Source organism: Schistocerca piceifrons, chromosome 6 (genome assembly GCF_021461385.2).
Source record: "Schistocerca piceifrons isolate TAMUIC-IGC-003096 chromosome 6, iqSchPice1.1, whole genome shotgun sequence".
In the NCBI taxonomy this organism is placed as follows: Eukaryota; Metazoa; Arthropoda; class Insecta; order Orthoptera; family Acrididae; genus Schistocerca; species Schistocerca piceifrons.
The window spans coordinates 232,042,686-232,058,398 of NC_060143.1; the positions used below are offsets into that span (position 1 = coordinate 232,042,686).

At 42.6% G+C, this 15,713-nt stretch overlaps 1 protein-coding gene and 1 non-coding gene across 6 annotated transcripts in view; both read right to left on the reverse strand.

Moving 5' to 3' along the window:
• Window positions 1-15,713, reverse strand: part of LOC124802736 — a 324,707-nt gene that overhangs the window by 93,339 nt on the left and 215,655 nt on the right. The gene's annotated exons all lie outside the window — the stretch shown is intronic.
• Trnat-ugu lies at window positions 8,561-8,635 on the reverse strand. The gene has a single exon. It is a non-coding gene; the product is annotated as a tRNA-Thr (tRNA).

Here is a 15,713-nt window from a genome sequence, read left to right on the forward strand (position 1 = left end):
ACCCATCCGTGTAAACAGTAATAAAATCTGAATGGCGGTCTAAAATCTCAGTAAGTTTAATTTTAAAAAGGTGGTCCGGGGTACAATACTTCTTGTACTGGCTGTAGAGAAGCACTATCACAAGCGCTTGTTCCGAGAAGCTGTAGAAATACAAAAACACGCGAACAGTTTCAACAAGAAAGAGGAAAGCCTGAAGGTAAACGGATCCTGGCTTCCCGTACTGCAGCGAACGACCGTCACAGGTAGCAAGAGGAGAACCGCACCGGAATTGACCGCGGAGAAGCCCTCGGACGTTGGCGCGCCAGGTACATATAGTCTGCGGCCGCGTGCTCGGCTCCAGTTCACCACCGGCAACAGAGGGTGAAGCTTTGACAATGCCAGCCACTCGTGCTGGCGAATCGTCAGTAAAATCATTAGATGAACCTCAGCCGAAGAACCCGGAACGGAAGCCAATACTGCTGTACACTTTGTCTTTAATACAGCCCCACGAAAAGGAGTCGCATGTGTTCAGACCCGGAGAATATGGGGACCAATCAAGGCCCGTGCCAGTGGCCTCTGAGTACCCCAGATCCAGAAAGTGGTCCCCAAAGTGCTCCTCAGGACATCAGACACACTCATGCTTCGATGGGGTCGAGCTCTTTCTTGCTTGAACCACATCTTGTCGAAATCATGGTCACTTTGGATAATGTGTATGAAGTCATCTTCCAAAACCTTTACGTACCGTTCGATAGTCACCGTGCCATCAAAGAATATCGCGCCGATTATTCCATGACTGGACTCTGCACACCACAGTCACCCGTTGTGGCTGAAGAGACTTCTGAATCGCGAAATGCGGATTCTCAGTCCTCCACAAGCGCCAATTTTGCTTACTGATGAACCCATGCAAATGAAAGTGGGCTTCGTCGTCGTACGCGCATACTAATTACCATCATGCCCCTGGGCCAGCCGCGCGGTTTGGGCGTCCTAACGCAAATTGTCCAATAGTTATGACGGTTTTATTTCATATAGTGGAATAATTGCCATCATGTACGTTTTACATGTAAGATTCCTATTTGCGCTGAATGCAGTCATAAAATGTTCGCTCAAAGTTGCCGCAATTTGTATTTGTGCTTTGTAATTTTATCGAACTTCTCATAAATATATAAGAATATTGATATTATAAGGATGTGTACTGCTAAGACTAAAAAATTTTAGTTCTTACAATTTTCCCTAAAATGAGTAAACTTTTCTTAAGTGCTGATTTTTTTTATATCTATAAGTATACTTCTTCACATTTTGAAGTTGTATTATGACTGAAATATAATGAAAACAAAGACGTGACTTTTAATTTATTGCAATATTTTAGCGTACTTTAACATAAAATTTAAAATATGCAACCTGTCTCTGTGACCGACGTCAGGTGGTAGCGTATCCTGAAAACACGTCAGGTGGCTGAGGGTTAAAACTGAACAAAACTCCGGCACCCAATGGAATCTCTGTCAGGCTTTATAATGAATTTGTGGCGGAGTTAGCCCCTTCACAATCCACTGCAGATTCCTCGTACAAGAAAGTGTGCCCAATAGTTGGAAGAAAGCACAGGTTACAAGAAGAGTAGTAGAAGTAATCCACAAAACTACCGTCCAATGTCCCTGACAATGATTTGTTGTAGAATCCTAGAACATATTTTGAGCTCAAACATAATGAGGTATCTTGAACAGAATGACCTTCTCAATGCCAACCAGCATGGATTTCGAAAACATCGATCATGTGAAACCCAACTCGCACTTTTCTCACATGAGATACTTTCAAGCTTTGGATCAAGACAGTCACGTAGATGCAGTATTTCTTGATTTACGAAGAGCATTTGACTCTGTATCACACCTATGCTCATTGACAAAAGTACGATCACATGGGCTATCAAGTGAAATTTGTGACTGGATTGATGACCTTTTTGTAGGGAGGACTCAGCATGTTATCTTGGATAGAAAGTCATCGTGAGATGTAGAAATAACTTTAGCTGTGACCCAGGGATGTGTGTTGAGACCCTTGCTGTTCATGTTGTATATTAATGACCTTGCAGATAATATTATTAGTAACCTCAGGGTTTTTGGAGATGGTGCAGTTACAAACGTAGTATCCCACGACTATAATACCAATGAGTCACTGTTTGAATCGGTCAACTCATGCAAATAACTGGGTGTGACGCTTTTTAGGAAAGTGAAATGGAATGATAACATAGGCTCATTCGTGGATAGAGCATATGGCAGACTTCGGTTTATTGGTACAATACTGGGCCAGTGGAATAAGTCTAAAAAGGAGATGGCTTACAAATCACTCATGTGACCAATTCTTGACTACTGCTTAAATGTGTGGAACCTGTACAAAGGTGGTCTAAAGGGAATACTGAACAAATACGAGGGGCGTTTGAAAAGTCCGTGCAAAATAAAAACTACTTACTTGTTTGGGGTAAACCTTTTTTATTTTTCGACAGTCTCCTTTTAGACTTATACACTTCGTCCAACGCTGTTCTAATTTGTCGATCCCTCCCGAATAACAGGAATTGTCCAAGTCTGCAAAATAGCTATTAGTTACTGCACTCACCTCCTCATTTGAATAAAATCTTTGTCGCGCCAGCCACTTCTTCAAATTGGGGAACAAGTAGTATAGTCTGAGGGAGCCAAGTCTGGAGAATAGGGGGGATGTGAAACGAGTTGGAATCCTACTTCCATTAATTTTGCGACCACAGCTGTTGATCTGTGTGCTGGTGCATTTTCGTGATGGAAAAGGACTTTTTTGCGGTCCAATCACCGGCGTTTTTCTTGCAGCTCAGTTTTCAAACGGTCCAATAACGAGGAATAATATGCACCTGTAATAGTTTTACCTTTTTCCAGATAGTCGATGAGGATTATCCCTTGCGAATCCCAAAAGACAGTCGCCATCACCTTTCCGGCCGAAGGAATGGTCTTCGCCTTTTTTGGTGCTGATTCTCCCTTGATAACCCATTGTTTAGATTTTTCTTTGGTGTGAGGAGTATAGTAATGTATCCATGTTTCATCCACAGTGACGAAACGACACTTAAAAGTCCTGCAGATTCATCCTGAACAGCTGCAAACCATCCTTGCAACACTTCATACGATTTCGTTTTTGGTCAAGCATGAGCAGTTGCGGAACCCATCTTGCGGGTAGCTTTCTCATGTCCAAATGTTTATGCTAAATATTATGTACCCGTTCATTCGAGATACCCACAGCACTAGCAATCTTGCACACCTTAACTCTTCTGTCATCCGTCACCATATCATGGATTTTATCAATGATTTCTGGAGTCGTAACCTCCACAGGGCGTCCAGAACGTTCAGCATCACTTGTGCCCATATGGCCACTCTGAAAATTTTGAAACAACTTATAAACTGTTCTAATCGAAGGTATAGAGTCACTGTTATGTTTATCAAGCTTCTCTTTAGTCTCCTGGGTCGTTTTGCCTTTCATGAAGTAATGTTTAATCACCACACGAAATTCTTTTTCGTCCATTTTTTGACAATCACTCGACTTGATTCACACGAATGCCAGACACAGAGAAATAGACCAATATGGCTGGGACTTGGTGTGCGTTCTTTCCGCAGTTGCTACTAACTAAACATGACCTCGATACGCGCCGGTGGTGCCATCTCTCGGGCTTTGCACGGACTTTTCAAACGCCCCTCGTACAGCGAAGGGCAGCACGAATGAGCAAAGGTTTGTTTGACCCGTGGGATAGGGTCACAGAAATATGGAAGATACTGAACTGGCAGACTCCTGAAGCCAGACGTAAACTACCCCGAGAAAGTCGAATAACAAAATTTCAAGAACCAGTTTTAAATGATGACACTGGGAATATACTACAACCCCCTACGTATCGCTCACACAAGGATCGCGAGGACAAGATTGGAACATTTACAGCATGCACAGAAGCATTCAATCAAAAATTCTTCTCACACTACATAAGTGAATGGAAAGGGAAGAAACCCTGGTAACTGTTACAATGGCACACACCCTCTACTATGCACTTCACGGTGGTTCGCAGAGTATAGACGTAAATGTAGAATTGCGTGAAAGGAGAGCTGATTTCCAAAATAACATTCGTGTAGTTGAAACGATGTTTTTTAAATTCACACATGTTGTTGTTGTGGTCTTCTACTCTATCCTGTGCAAGCTTCTTCATCAGCCCAGTACCTACTGCAGCCTACATCCTTCTGAATCTGCTTAGTGTATTCACCTCTTGGTCTCCCTCTACGATTTTTACCCTCCAAGCTGCCCTCCAATACTAAATTGGTGATCCCTTGATGCCTCAGAACATGTCCTACCAACCGATCCCTTCTTCTAGTCAAGTTGTGCCACGAACTCCTCTCCTCCCCAATTCTATTCAATACCTCCTCATTAGTTATGTGATCTACCCATCTAATCTTCAGCATTCTTCTGTAGCACCACATTTCGAAAGCTTCTATTCTCTTCTTGTCCAAACTATTTATCGTCCATGTTTCACTTCCATACATGGCTACACTCCATACAAATACTTTCAGAAACGACTTCCTAACACTTAAATCTATACTCGATGTTAACAAATTTCTCTTCTTTAGAAACGCTTTCCTTGCCATTGCCAGTCTACATTTTATATCCTCTCTACTTCGACCATCATCAGTTATTTTGCTCCCCAAATAGCAAAACTCTTTTACTGCTTTTAAGTGTCTCATTTCCTAATCTAATTCCCTCAGCATCGCCCGACTTAATTCGACTACATTCCATTATCCTCGTTTTGCTTTTGTTGATGTTCATCTTATACCCTCCTTTCAAGACACTGTCCATTCCGTTCAACTGCTCTTCCAAGTCCTTTGCTGTCTCTGACAGAATTACAATGTCATCGGCAAACCTCCAAAGTTTTTATTTCTTCTCCATGGATTTTAATACCTACTCCGAACTTTTATTTTGTTTCCTTTACTGCTTCAATATACAGATTGAATAGCATCGGGGAGAGGCTACAACCCTGTCTCACTCCCCTCACAACCACTGCTTCCCTTTCATGCCCCTCGACTCTTATAACCGCCATCTGCTTTCTGTACAAATTGTAAATAGCCTTTCGCTCCCTGTATTTTACCCCTCCTACCTTCAGAATTTGAAAGAGAGTATTCCAGTCAACATTGTCAAATGCTTTCTCCAATTCTACAAATGCAAGACACGTAGGTTTGCCTTTCGTTAATCTTTCTTCTAAGATAAGTCGTAGCGTCAGTATTGCCTCACGTGTTCCAACATTTCTACGGAATCCAAACTGACCTTCCCCGAGGTCGGCTTCTACCAGTTTTTCGATTCGTCAGTGAAGAATTCGCGTTAGTATTTTGCAGCGAGAATAAGCAAAGTGCAAGGAATGAAAAACTTAAACATTTTGCTTCACAGTAATATAAATGAATGCGGTTAGAACGATCATGAAGGCTGCTTGGATTTCTGTGAACGCGTCGGTCTATTATTCAGCGATCTTACTAATGCCACGGCTAGGGCGGCACGGTGAGAACTAAAAGGGGTCGTGCCAGTGACGTAACTGGCGAACGGCTCTCTTCCCCTCAGTCCCTCCCCTAGATTCCAGCAACAGCGGTAATAGCAGTAGCAGCGCCTGGCACGAGAAGCATCGGTTGCGCGGGGTGTGGAGGGAAGGGAAGGGAGAGGTGCGGCTTGTGCGCGCGCACTCGCCCGTCGGTACGGCTGCACCGGGCTCGGTGCACGTGCACCGGCCAGGGCACTGCGGGACGGGGAACTCGCGGGTTTGCCCCCCTGCACTGCCTACCCAGCGCACCGCTCCGCCAGTGCGCACGGTCTGCTGCACTCCTTCCGTCTGTCCCTACACAAACACAAGATTCATCGTCTTCCGTAACGTCTCCTGACTGGCTAAAATATGCAGATGTTAAGTCTCCATTCAAGAAAGAGGATAAAGAGAGACCATCAAACTACAGACCGAATTCACTTTTGCCAGCATTCTCAAAAATTTTAGAAAAAGTAATGCACAGGCAGCTTCTCAACCACCTGACCACAAATAACATATTATCAAGAACAAAGTTTGGATTTCTGAAGCGTTCTGATATCGAGAAGGCTATTTACACCTACAGTGAAAATGTACTTAATTCGTTAAATAAAAGTTACAAGCAGCAGGCATTTTCTGTGATTTGTCAAAGGCATTTGATTGTGTGAACCACTATATCCTTTTAAATAAATTAGATTTCTATGGTGTCACGGGCAGTGCTGCAAAATGGTTCAGGTCATACCTCGCTAACAGGAAACAAAGGGTGTGAGTGCAAGGGACTAGTGAATTAAGTCCTCAGTCATCAACAGAATGGGAAGAAATTACATGTGTCCCACAAGGATCCACCTTAGGGCCATTGCTTTTTCTTGTGTACATTAATGATCTCTCATCACGTACACTGCCAGAAGCAGAGTTCGTTATGTTTGCAGATGACACAAGTATTGCAATAAATAGTATGTCGAGTGTAGTTCTAGAAAGATCTGCTAATGATATTTTCATGGATATTAATAAATGGTTTAAAGCCAACTCACTGATATTAAACTTCGAAAAAACTCGCTATATGCAATTCAGAACCTGTAGGAGGTTTCCACCCAGCATGTGCATAAAGTATGACGAAGAGCAGATAGAAGAGGTTGACTGTCTTAAATTCCTGGGATTACAACTTGATAATAAATTCAGTTGGGAGGAGCACACCACAGAACTACAGAAACGCCTTAACTAATCTGTATTTGCAATCCGAGTGTTAGCAGACATAGGCGACATAAAAATGAAAAAGCTTGCATACTTTGCCTAAGCGTGTAATACGTATTATTTGTGGAGTAAATTCACGGAAGTCCTGTAGAAACCCCTTCAAAAACTGGGTATACTAACTACTGCCTCTCAGTATATTTACTCCTTAATGAAATTTGTCCTAAATAATATATCTCTTTTTCCAACAAACAGCTCAGTTCATACATACAATACCAGGAACACAAATGATCTGCACAAGGACTTAAAAGCACTTAATTTAGTTCAAAAAGGGGTCCACTACTCAGGAACACTCATCTTCAATAATTTGCCAGCAAACATAAAAAATTTAGTTACAAATAAAGATCAGTTTAAAAGGAGCCTGAAAGACTTACTAGTGGCCAATTCCTTCTACTCCATTGACGAATTTTTTAATAGAAACAAATGATGTATTTTATATATTCATACTATTAGTATTGTTATTTCATCTTTAAAAAAATGACATGTTCCACATCCACGAGGATCTCCTCAGCATGGATCATGGAACGAAAAACTAATCTAATCTAATCAACACAATTGGTTGAAGTCCAGTAACAATTTCTTCAGAGGCTAACAGATACAGTCAGTAAGCCTTCAAGAAACGAATGACCTCAATCTCTTACATAACAACAGGCAATACTCGTAACTAAGCGAAATGCAAAGCTTTCCTTGATGAAACGAAAAAGTCGGAATTACGGAGTATGCTGTCAAGTTCACATGAAGCAAACAAAATAATTCGTTTTTAAATGATATTTCGGCTGCTTTCTTAGCCACCTTCTTTAATGTGCTTCGAGCGCAAAATTCGATGGAATTACTTTCAAATTTTCAAGAAAGGTTATTCACTGACGTACCTGGGAATATTCTACAGCCCGCCAAATTTCGATCCCTCAGGGACCGAGGAGACAGCATTACACTAACTGCATAGCACATCAATTTGCGGCTGGAGCGCCAAGAAACCCTAATAAGCGGTAAAACAGGAAGTATTCTGTGCCAAGCACTTCAAATCGGTTTGCAGGAATGGATGTACACGCAGATACATTAGGGCCGTCATCCGAAGACGTCCCCAGAAACAACACAGCGCTGAGTAGGGAAACGCAGCCTGCACGGGAAAGTGGACAGCGGCCGCTGCGCTGCTAGAATGTTTAACGCGAGCTGCCGCTTCCAGGAAACGCTGTGACGGGCAGACATGGCAGAGAGGCGAAGCCTGCAGATGCGGACACACACGGAAATCACGAGGTGCGACGTGTTCTTGGCGTTGTTACTTCCTCCCCCGTGCTACAATCTATTCTGCCATTACCAGTAATAATACAATAATATCTATCGGGATATAAGACGGCGACTCAGCCTCGGCGTCGTATTCAAGGCAACCGGAGGACTGAAGCGTATCATAGACGTTAGCATGGGTCGACGGGTGGAACGCATTTGCCCCTCCTAGGGACACGGTATCGTACGAAAAGTATTTATATTTTACTCATGAGTAGTATCGTAACAAACGTATCGTACTCTTATAAGCAGCGAAAGATAAAAATCGACACTTCGGGTATCTGTGCTTACTTTTGATAAAAAAAGTGGGAGTAGATACTAATCGTCAAATCAAGCGATGTTGCGAATTTTTTTAAAAATTAGAATATATATGACGGTAGTATCTGTTCCCGAAAGAACAGTTACCGTAGATGAACATGCAGCTTTGTTAGAAATGAAATGATAATTAAATGGACACCCTAGCTGCAAACAGGCGTTCATGTACTTCATTGGGGACATGTTGAAAATGTGTGTCCCGACCGGGACTCGAACCCGGGATCTCCTGCTTACATGGCAGACGCTCTATCCATCTGAGCCACCTAGGGCACAGAAGATAGTGCACCTGCAGGGACTTACCTCTTGCACGTTCCCCGCGAGACGCACATTCCCAACATGTCCACACCACTACATTTGCAGTGCGCCTAATACTCATTACTCGTGGCAGATTAATCTACCAAGTCCCGTACGAGTTCGGGCAGATACTACCGTCATATATAGTTAAAATATGGCTTCCCGGCCACTGACCACCTTGAGCGAATGCACACGCTATGCCCGAACTCGTACGGGACTTGGTAGATTAACCTGCCACGAGTAATAAGTATGATGGGCAAACATCTATTAGGCGCACTACGAATGTAGTGGTGTGGACATGTTGGGAATGTGGGTCTCACGGGGAGCGTGCAAGGGTTAGTCCCTGCAGGTGCTCTATCCTCTGTGTCCTCGGTGGCTCAGATGGATAGAGCGTCTGCCACGTAAGCAGGAGATCCCGGGTTCGAGTACCAGTCGGGGCACACATTTTCAACATGTCCCCAATGAATTACGTCAACGCCTTTTTGCAGCTAGGGTGTCCATTTAATTATAATTTCATAAAAATTAGAACTTTAAACACGAAATTACCAAGCAGGCTATCAGAAAATCAGCATCATGGTACCCTAAAAGTATGTTAGTTAAATTTTAGCTAAACTTCCCATTCTTCCTCAGTACAGACATTCACAAAAGTCGTTTCGCTGATAATATGTTACGTGATTTTGACTAGAATCATACACTTCTGACATCGTCGGCGTATGGGCGATCTGTAGTACTAAAAACACTAAATGAATTTTCAACTGTCAAGATCGCTAGCATCATTTATTGAATTACCGGTTTCGGCAATTCTCTGTTGCCATCTTCGGATCCCTCGCTTTAAACACCTGTCAGAAGTGCATTGAGATATGCCTTGCCACACGGTTGGCGACTCTCACTCCTCCTTGAAAGCCAGGAAGAAGGTAAGTAAGTTGCGGTTACCTAGTGTCTTCAACAAAGACTATACAAAGCAAGGGATCTGAAGATGGCAACAGAGAACTGCCGAAACCGGTAGTCTGATAAAATATTTTAGCGATCGTGGCAGCTGAAAATTTATTCAGTGTTCACTTGACTAGAATACTGCTCGAGAGTGTGGGACCTGTACCAGAAAGGATTAGCAGGAGATACTGAACGTAATCACAGAAGGGCAGCACGAATGGTAATATGCTTGATCGACCCGCAGGACAGAGTCACAGAGATGATGATGAAATTGAAAGGACTCACTCTTGAAGACAAACAAACTATACCGGGCAAGTCTACTAACGAAGTCTCAAGAACCGGCTTTAAATGACGACTCTAAGAATGTAGCACAATCCTCTACATATCGCTCCCATACGGATCGTTAGGACAAGATTTGAATAATTAAAGCACGCACAGAGGTATTTAAACAATCATTCTTGCCGCATTCCATACGTGAATGATACGGAAAAAAACCCTAATAACTAGTACAGTGGGACGTACCCTTTGCCTGCAGTTCACAGTTGTTCGCAGTGTGTGGATGACACAGTGCTGTCTGTCTTTAAAATTAAACGCCCGGACGATACTGATGTCTCGGGAATTGTAAGGTGCTCGCTGGCTACCTTATACAACCGGGAGAATAAAACGTTCTAGTCTTTGCATTACTCTAAAGCATTAACGTGTCAAATCATCGGCGAGTGGCATAACGTGGATGCGACGTAACTCCACAACCTTGTAAATGGTGTATGTAATGATTCTCTAGGGGTGACTAATATTTTGGGCGGTGAACTCATTAAGTAATGCACTTCTCTTTCGGTACTTCTGAAAGCTTTATTGGAAGAGCGATTAAAGAGGGACTGCTACCCTCCTACAGCAACTCTCAGGTGAATTCAACATATTGTCTGCCTCGAATGGCAAAAAATTCATTCGGCCGGGATCCAGAATTCATCTGCAGCCATACGTTGATTGGTGAAGCCGTTTGGAATGTGAACGTAGACCCTACAGCTCTACATGTTACAGTGTAAGAGAGAGAATGTCATATTTATTTAAACGTACAGTAGTAAACATAAGATTCTTCTAGTATAATTGGTTTTTCATGACAAAAATATAAGTTCACAAAAAGAAATCGGTTGTTCTACACATCCAAAAAGTATTGGCACACCTACAGAAAAATGAAGTTAACAGTCTCCCTAAGTCACGTAACTCAGCCTAGTTGTCTGTATGCATACGGTTGGCACTGATGAAACCTTGTATACGTCTTGGAATGGAGCGAACCATCAAGTTGGAGTAATATCTGGTGAGATCTTCGAACATTCCTCTAACAACACCGTCTGGAAATCCTGCTTCCCTGTAGAACGATGTTTTCGAACTTTCGTATCCATTTGTGCCGAAAGATGCTTTATCGGGATTAGATCAGGGCTGTGGTGAAGCGAAAACCCTTCCTGCAGCATTACATAACAACCACTCCCGAGTTCTGAGAGCTTTATGTTTAGTGTCGTTGTGTTATTGAAAGGAAAAGACGTCATCAAGACCCAATTCCTGTGCACTGCGACGTGAATGAACGCGCAACACACCGTTGTATTTACGATTTCCATGAAATCATCTTCAATAACTGCCAAGTCACCTACTCCAGAAGCTGCCCTGCATTATCAAACCATTATGCTTTCTCCTCCATGTTTTACTGTAGGTAGGAATCTTGTGACTGGAGCTCTGTATATAGTTTGTGCCACACATTTTCCTTTTCTTCACACCCAAACAAGTTAAAGTTGGATTCATCAGAAAATAGCACGTATTCCAAAAATCAACCTATTTACTGACAAAGTTCAACAAACTGCAAGCGCTGTCGTCGGTAACTTCCGAAATAAATGGCTCCATTCTGGGAGATCTGCAACGAATAACTGTTGTGTTCGAAACATTCCCTATAGTTCGAGCACTGACCTGTTCGTTAACCGTTGACTGGATGTCAGATACAAACGACCCTCCACTTTTAACAGGCTCGTTTTGTGCAGGCTGTTCGCAGCTCGTGGTCTTGCGGTAGCGTTCTCGCTTCCCGCGCACGGGGGTCCCGGGTTCGATTCCCGGCGGGGTCAGGGATTTTCCCTGCCTCGAGATGACTGGGTGGTGTTGTGTCGTCGTCATCATCATCATAATTCATCCCCGTTGCGGTCGGAGGAAGGCAATGGCAAACCGCCTCCGCTAGGACCTCGCTTAGTCGGCGGTGCGGGTGTCCCGCATCGTTCCCTACGCTCCCCGACTATGGGACATCATCATCATCATCATCATCATCTTTTGTGCATTTCAAACTATCCTTCAACGTGTAAGAACTCTTGGTCGTCCTGATCTACGTTTATTGTCTGTGGTACCAGTCTCTTGGAACTTCTTGATGATTGCCCGCACTGTTGTATAATCAACAGAATGGTCTTTACCAACGTCACAGTAACTTTTACTCTGCGAACGCAAAAAAACCGCATTGTTGCGGAATGACACTGAATGCGCCTTCCCCTTCGGACTCATAGTGACAAGTGAATGCCTCTTACACTCGCCGTCAGGCAACTGACTGAACTGTTTGTCAACTCCGATTGCGCTAATCTCGTACGCGCGGCGTTGTCTGTCAAGCACAATAACAAACGTCGTACAATGTGTCAATACTTTTTTGAGCAGGGGAAAACCCTTACTTAATTGATCATAAGTGTTTCTATTACGTTGGTGAAATATTTTGACGTACAAATTATTTCCTTTCAAGAGTCAGAGTTAATGGTATACATACAATGTCCCTAGTATTTATACATTTTGTATTAGGTGCGAAAAGGTGTGTACCAGTACTTTTTGGTACCACAGTATGAGTTTATTTTCTTTCCATCCGCTGTACACTAACGAGGTATTGTGCTGGGCGGCCGACTAGTCTGCTATAGCTTTTCGGTATTTAAAAGTAACCAGATGTACTGTAGGTTTGCCTGTTAAGCAATCCGCTGCACGTATCGCTTTGCAGGCTGTCAGCCAACTAACAATTACTACCCACCGAGGTAATAATGAGCGCCAGCAATAATTAGATGCTTCCTCCTCCTCCCCCCCCCCCCCCTACCCGTCCCCTAGCGAAGTAAACTACGCCACAACACCTAAACACGCGCGTCACGCGGAGTTCGGGCAAGCCTACGTCACGTTAACGACTTATTCCCTTTCTTCCACGCAACAGCTCACGGAGAAGCTGTCAAGACTGCCCCCGCCCTCCGTTGACACGTAGGATCTTGGAGCAATTGGCAATAGTTTTTAAGAAGAAATAACGGCAGTACCATCTATACAAGGTCTAAACCACTTATAGTCAACCTGGTGCCTACCGTCCACTAAAGGGCGTTTCAGATTTCATGGTGAGCTGTAGGAATTTTAAAAACATTTCCGATGAGCCAGGCAACTGAAACTTACAACATAGCTCAGAACTGGATGATAATGTAATATTAATCGTAATTCGCGTTCTTGTCTGGCGTGTGGCGGAAGGTCTATCGTGCACGTCTTCCCCTTTTCCTGTTCCAGTCGCGAAATGTTTCACGTTAAGAACGATTGCTCCCTGTGAGCGCGAATCTCTCTAATTTTTACCTTCACGGTCTTTTCGCGAGCTATACGAAGAAAGGAAGCAAAATATTGGTCAACTCAGATGAAGAGAAACTGAAATAAACCCAAAATTTACCACATGTCTCAGCTGTAATTTCATCAAAATGTTTCAAATCGATTGAAAAATTTCAACACCCAAAGCTAAAAATGAGAAAATAATTATTTTATTAAAACACTTTTTAATATTACATGTTTTTAAAAAGGGCAAGAAAGTACAAAATAATTCCTCCTAGCCACATACAGATTCCTAAACCCCATGCAAATAGCCATGAAAATGTGCTAGCGAATTTTTAATAGCTATAATAATGAGTGTACAGTAGCTGTCTTTGAGAAAAATCACAGAACAGTTCATATCATTTGCAGTGCATAAAATTGTTAGTGACTTAAGTGGTCTATTCATGCCTCAATTATCTATAGCATGAAACCCACGTTTTCCGTTTAAAATTTCAAAACTATCTGTATGGGGGCTGCGAGAAATTATTTTATACTTTTTGGTCCGTTTTCAAAAGGTGTTGTATCAAAAAGTCTTTTATTTAAATAATAATTTCTCTTCGGCGCAGATCGGGACAGTCTCTTCCTCATGCTGGCGTCGGGCCGAACAAGTATGTCTGACGTCTATCGCTGTCCGTTTCTCGCAGCTTCACGATCGGATCATACTGATATTTATAAATGATTGTAAGTTTAAAATAACACTTAAATAACGGGGTACCATAGTAGTATGGGATTGGCGTTTGTAGCGCAATTTTGATGTCAAATTGATATGCAAATTAATTAAATTGATCAATTAAACATCCCACCACCCCCGGATGACGTCACGTGTTTTTCTCAGCTGCACGTGTGCCCCGCCCCCTCTTCCCCCTCCCTCCCCACCACGCCTTACCCAACCTACCCTATTGGCGGGAATTTCGAATTTTGGCGGGTCGTGGGTGGGGGTGGCTGGAGTAGGGGTGATTAGTTGATCGAATTTGCATATCAATTGGATATCAAAATTGCGCTACAAACGCCAACTCCCTACTACTTACCAAATCACTTTTTCTCAGCAAAAAGGTGTGTTATTTTCAATACTCTTGGCGGAGACTTCGGCCCGTTTACTGATTGACAAGAAAAATAGATTAATTCCTTGGGAATACATACGAGAATGTTTTCAGTATCGTAGCAGTTAGGCAACGATGATGTAATTTTCTTTTGCGTTATTCTACACTTGCCTCTAGTAGTAAGTGAACTACGAGCCAAAACGCGATTAATCGCGTTATGGTGGCCTTGCGCGACATTTTTGAGAAATATCTAAGGTGTAAAAGAATAAATACTACAATCATTATATAAAGTTGTTGCCACGTTACATAATTTGATGGGAGCGACATCGATAAATATGAAATATAAATAAGTGCCGAGCTAGGGGTCGAAGTGAATGACGTATTGGATTTCGAGCCTTGGGGGTTAAGCAGAAGGTGGCCATAAATGAGCGACCCTACACTCAGAACTGCTTACTTGGATCGGAAATGCCTTTAGAAATCACGAAGAAATGCTTTGAAAATAGGCGAAGACAGAAATGAAAATTTTCTATATGTGCATTCGCGTAAAGTTGTCTGTTAAACGCATCAACATCACAAATCTGAACTCCGTCTGAAAATTACTATTTACTGACGAAAATAACGTGCGGAGCTAAGGGTAGTCACTAAGGGTTAATTTAATTAGTAAATTATGACAAACAGCAAACCTTAAGTTAGCATGAAAATCGCAAGTATAGTACAAACACCCAATTTCACGATGGACATAAAATTGGGTTGAAGCTGATCATTTCCTGCGGCCAGTGTTCTAAAAATTGTCCTAATATTTCCACAAAAATTCTTAATCTTAATTCTTAATGTAAGTATAGCGCAGAGAAGAAAAATGTAGAAGTGTCATATAACAACGCCGAAGTGTTGGGGAAGAACCGTCACTACCCCCAGAGAATCGTGGTTTACGCACGCACTGGTCCTGTCTGACTTCAGGGTGCGCTTCCAGAAAGAAACTTCCACATTCACCACCTTCTCAGGATAGGCGTCAGAGGCTCTCCACACCATTCGTGTTACTTAAGTTCAGAAGCCAATTTAAACCGGATGCTCTTTTACTATGAACGGTGTCGCAACCAGCAAATCATTACATACAAGAGTGTGGAAGTTGAAACACTAATTTCACTATCCTCACACAGAAAATGTCGCTACTTACAAAATTATTATGGACTTTATAATAGATTGCAACCTGCACATGCAATGCCGTGTCTGTTCCGAAAGAGAGCGATTGTGCCGTATCAGGGACAGGTGAAAGAGGCTTCACAACGTATTACACAACCTTTACCTTATGGAAACTGTGGTATTACCAGAAAACAATATCGGAATATCACTTCAGAACGAATTCGTCTAATTGTACCTGTATTTACTTTCCCCCAGACCCTCAACAATCTAAAACAATTGTATTTCTGGCCAGTAATCATACACTCTCCTCCGTTACGAAACTAACG